General features: G+C 37.9%; 1 protein-coding gene and 1 long non-coding RNA gene across 2 annotated transcripts in view; one reads left to right on the top strand and one right to left on the bottom strand.

Annotated features, from left to right (window-relative positions):
- lamc1 (laminin, gamma 1) overlaps positions 1 to 5,000 on the top strand; it is a 101,547-nt gene that overhangs the window by 68,171 nt on the left and 28,376 nt on the right. The window lies entirely within an intron of this gene.
- Positions 745 to 3,575, bottom strand: LOC307128407. Its single transcript, XR_013816786.1, has 7 exons — positions 3,512 to 3,575; positions 2,845 to 2,918; positions 2,569 to 2,616; positions 2,403 to 2,485; positions 2,047 to 2,252; positions 1,719 to 1,878; positions 745 to 1,620 (listed from the first exon to the last, which is right to left on the bottom strand). It is a non-coding gene; the product is annotated as an uncharacterized lncRNA (long non-coding RNA).

The raw sequence follows: 5,000 nt of genomic DNA, 5'->3' as shown, positions 1-5,000 counted from the left end.
ACGGTGGCCGATTTAGTCCAAGATTAACATGGCTTCCAGTTCGACCTCGTCCACATTGGACACGGTGCCTGTGGGATATTCTGTGCGCAGTGGGATGGTTGGAACTCAACTGGCCTAATTATTCGGCTAGAAAGAACTGCAGCTAATCCAGAGTGAACTTTGATGATAGTAATGTTTATTCAGTCATCCAATTGCAAGGCATAAACAGGTTTGCATGGATATGTACATAAATGTGGTTTCTGTGAGATAACAAATAAGGATGGTAAATATACATACACAGTTAAGAACTGTATAACTACTTATAAGTTACATTTGTATAATGTAACCGTAAACCAGTTATTGTACCATATATAGGTGCTAAAGGCAGCTGCATTAAAAGGAGCGGAGCTGCCGCTGCTAACAACCCAGATAGCAATGAGTCGGCGGACCACCGGCGGTGATCCGGCGGCTGTAGAAGCGTCAGAATTGCGTAATCGCAAACACGTTTGACGGCGCACCGCCGGCGGCAGCCGCTTTTTAAAAGCGGCAGCCGGCTTCCTACCGCCTTCGTACCGCCGCCGGCCCGCAGGCAAACCGCCGTTCCGCCGCCTTTATACCAGAAGGCGGCCCGGCGGAGGCAAACGCTTTTTTCGAACGATCTGCCTCCGCTTATTGTGTAATAAATAATATATATATTTATTTATTATTCATATATTTGTAACATGCAGTTTATGATGGATAATAATTGAACAAACCAGATAAATTCCCATTTGGCATTTTTATTCCACATTTCAAAGTACATTAACTGTCAATGATACAAGATAATATAAATTAAATATAACAGACAATAAATAAGCTTAAATAGGCCTATAAATAACAAAAAACATTTTTACTAAAGAACCTGCATGTTTCCAATTAAATTTTGGTTTAAAAAAAAAAAAAACAGCCTTACAAGCAAATTATAACACTTACAATATTTGTTAATAACAAATAGGTCAGCTCTGGGATGAAAAGAATTACCATTAAATATTATATCAAATAATGAGGATATTTGGTACCAAAGAATGTGCAGGATACCAAATAAATCGAGGTATAACATCACATTTAACAAGCCATTTCTAACAATAGCATAAATGGTAATAATTTAGAGTAAAGCTCTGGAGAAGAATAGAACAGTAGTAGAACAGACCATTATAACAAGCCTGACTATGGGTTCTCCGGTTTTCCCCGACCTCCAGAATGAGGCAGCGCAAATTGGCTTATCTTCAGTGATTTCTTGTGCGCCTATATAAAGGACAAACAACCTCGCCATCCCATATCTATCCAAGGAGCTGCCTTCAAGGCAGGGTCACAGGGAATAAAAAAAAAGTAATTTCCACAGTGAACAGTGTGGATTGGGTGAGTGTAGCCTGAAACTTCTGGCTTCTTTAGGGGTCTTGATGTTACTGACTGCAGGATAAAGAAAGGGTTCCAGGTGTCAGTAGTCAGCCTAGGTGTAAGAGGTCGGCTGTGGGTCCCTCTCAGCTGTGCGGCGTCTTTTTCCACCTTCACGATCAGATGCTCCTTTCAGGTAACGCATAGCGCTAACCTGGACCGCCTCATCAGTGGCATCCTGGGTTGCCGGGTTCTTCCGGATGGCTCCTGTAGAAAATACAGATCTGTCATTCCATGTGAATGTCATAAGGCCACACACATCTACTTAAATATATAACAAATTTATATATTTATATATATATTACTTTGAACAATGGTCTTCAGGAACATGTCTCTAAAACATGCTTTATCCCCTACACCCGTCCAGGTTGTATTAATGGAAAGGTGATTAGAGAAGATACTCTAAAGCATTCGCCACACGGTTGTCTTTAGGTCCCTCCCACATTTGATTGCCAAAAACCGAAGCTGAAAATACAAAAAAGTGTTACAAATTACATATCTCTGAAGCTTCTCATACATAAATATAAAAATGTGACAGGCTGTGGATTCAGACTGTAGAATATGCAGTGTACAATCTTAAATTTTACTTTTTAGATTACCCTACAGCATTATAAACAAAATCAGCACACTTACTGGAGCTCTTTATCCTGCCTCAAACTGTTGTCAAGCAACGCCAAATGGGTTGTCTAGGGGGAGTAACAGACCCCCTGGCAGGGATAACTCTCCAAAAGACACATTGGCACTGAAATGTTGCAGCATAGTGTCCATTTTGTTGTCCATGCTATGCACAACATCGCCAAACTCTCCAAGACGTCGCAGCATTAGGGTCTGATCTGCACCTACAGGGGTTCACAGAATAAAAGAATAAAGCAGTCAGTCCTGGTCCCTCAACTACTAAACTATGACATTTACAACTAGGTCTACTACATGTACAGGTGGCCCCAGTGGGAATTAAACCAACAACCACAGGTGTTGTTTGCAAGTTGTACCTGATTGCCCAGTACGAGCAAACGTCATCAACATTGTTTCACTTGCTTCACCTGCTCTTGAAGTGAGCCGCTGCCATCCGAAGCTACAAAATGAAAGGCATTTGGTAATTTTGGACCTACATCACAGTCAAAAAAGTAAAATTTAAGAAAGAGTGCATGTTCTCACCTGCTCGTGCATTGCTTTCCCTCAGGGCTTGGTTCTCATTCTGGAAATCTACATAAAAAATATTTTATTTTAATTATATATATATATATATATATATATATATATATATATATATATATATATATATATATATATATAACAACAACTACAGGCACAATTTTCCATACTGTTAAAGTTTCCAACATCTGCAATTTCCTGCTTGTCCATCTCAACTCCTTTCAATATTCTTCTCCTTATAGCCCAGTAACTAGACATTGTGACTAACAATTTATTTACCTTGAAAGCCGAAACGATTGTCCAACAATAGGTCTCTTGGATGAAGATAACCGATTGTGCTCTGGTCAAGGTATCTGCAAGAAAATGTGAACAAAACCGCATTGTTAACGTTAAATACAGAATATACAGTAGCTATGCTGTGGGGGGAAAAACTGGTCAGCCAAATGTGGAACAGTAAAATGTATTCATTCAGTGTAGTGATTCAAGTAAACTGCATTGTCCTCAAACATAATAAGTACAGCAGTTCAGAGAAATAACTCATAAATGACCTTAAATGCTAGAAGAACAGTAGCAACACAGCACATGTTAGCTAACACTTGCTAAAACTGACCTAACGTTAGCAGCATGCTTGTTCGGACTAACAAAATAATTTAAATAACCTATATACATCATTCTGTTTTGTTAGAAAACACCAAAAGTTAAACTTAAGTCTTTCTAGATGTAAAGCTTTGGCTAACTTACCTACAGTAGCTAGATACATTTTAACATGTAGAACATGCTTGAACTCAGTGTGTAAAAAAGGCGAAACAGCACGTGTTAGCTAACACTGTGTATTGTGCACTATATCAGCGTGCGTGTCTGAACAAACTAATTAAAACAACCTACCGGTATATACATCAAAAATGAACATAATATTGTGTGACACAAAAAGGAAACATGTACTTACTTAAACGCTCGTAGTCGAGGATATTTTCTGATCTCCTCTCTTCAAATACTAAAACCATGTGATGAGCGGCCACTGTTGGTAAATCTGTATGTTTTACCGGTTTGTCTTCCGTCTTTTTTAAGTATACTGCCCCTCTCGGCCGGTGGAGGTACTTCTCTGTTTTTTTTTATTTTATTTTTATTTAAATTAGTACATGTATAGACAAGTACAATACAAAAAGTACAATGAGAGAAAAATAAAAATAATAAAGCATTGTGGTACAGTTCCGAATATGTAGAACAAAGAATAACAACAAATGTAACACTGTATATAAAATAAATAATAAAAATAAGAATTCTGAGATAGAAAATACTTTATAATATTAAGGCAGTCACATGAAATTGAAAAGCTTTCAGGTTTCTGTTTTTGTAAGCTTTTTGTTTTGCGACCTCATGTTTGAAAGGGTTTCAAATATTGTAAAAATCAGCTTTATAAGAGGTAATATTAGAGGGCTTCTTTTGAGTTATTCTTGTCTTATGAATGTAGAATTTTTCCTAAATAATTAATAATATATTTTTGTTTTTCAGAAAAATATGGGTTTTGAAAACAAAGTAAAATGTCATGAAGTTAGTTCTAATTTTTTGTCATGTCTATTTTAAAGTCAGTCCAAAAAGAAATAGAAAAAAGGCCAATACAAAAATAAGTGTTATCCTAAAATGAACTTTCAAACTTTCTTAACCCTCCTATTATGCTAAAAAAAAAAAAAGTATTAGCCTACATCCATTATGGGTCAAATTGACCAACACTGTTTAAACACACTCGACATGCAAATAATCAAGTGAAAATTTAAATGTAATTTCCTAAACCTAACCTTATCATGGAATCAAGAGTCAAGAATCTGTTATAAACCCTAATGGCTTTGGAGCAAAAAAAAACTAATATTTGATATAATTCACATATAGGCTATTATGATTTTATAATCGCTTCAAATGTGAGAACTAGTTAAAATGCTGTCAGTTCCACTCTATTTCCCAACAAGCCAAACATAGCCAACGTGGCTGGTCGAATTTGAGAGTAGAAATCCTTGTATTTCACAGCGGCTTGCCGCCAGCCGGCCGCGGTCCATTAGGCGGAGGCAATCGCCAGAGAAAATGAAGCCGGCGGCCCGCCGGCTAGTCGGCCGCGGCATCTCGCAAGAAATGGGAGTGACGTATTCGGCGGCAAACGTTTCATCACCGCCAGCGGGACGCACCTATAGCCGACAGCTTAGGGCCGGCGGCAAAAAGAAGCCGTGCCGATATTTTTTGCTATCTGGGAAGCGGTGTCCGGTTACAAAAGTGTGTGCGCCGCTTTAACGTTAGCACTGCAGTGCGCTCTGTATAACAATTGTTACTATGCCGATCAGACCTGATACATATTTCCATCAACATACATTACAAGCAAATATTTTCTATAAACGAATAAACATTGTTGATAACAAAATAACTGAATGATTATTCAAATAGGTGAG

The sequence above is a fragment of the Gobio gobio genome, assembly GCF_949357685.1.
Source record: "Gobio gobio genome assembly, chromosome: 6".
NCBI lineage: Eukaryota > Metazoa > Chordata > Actinopteri > Cypriniformes > Gobionidae > Gobio > Gobio gobio.
Note: the sequence above shows the minus strand (reverse complement) of the source record. Positions and strands in the feature narration are given on the sequence as shown.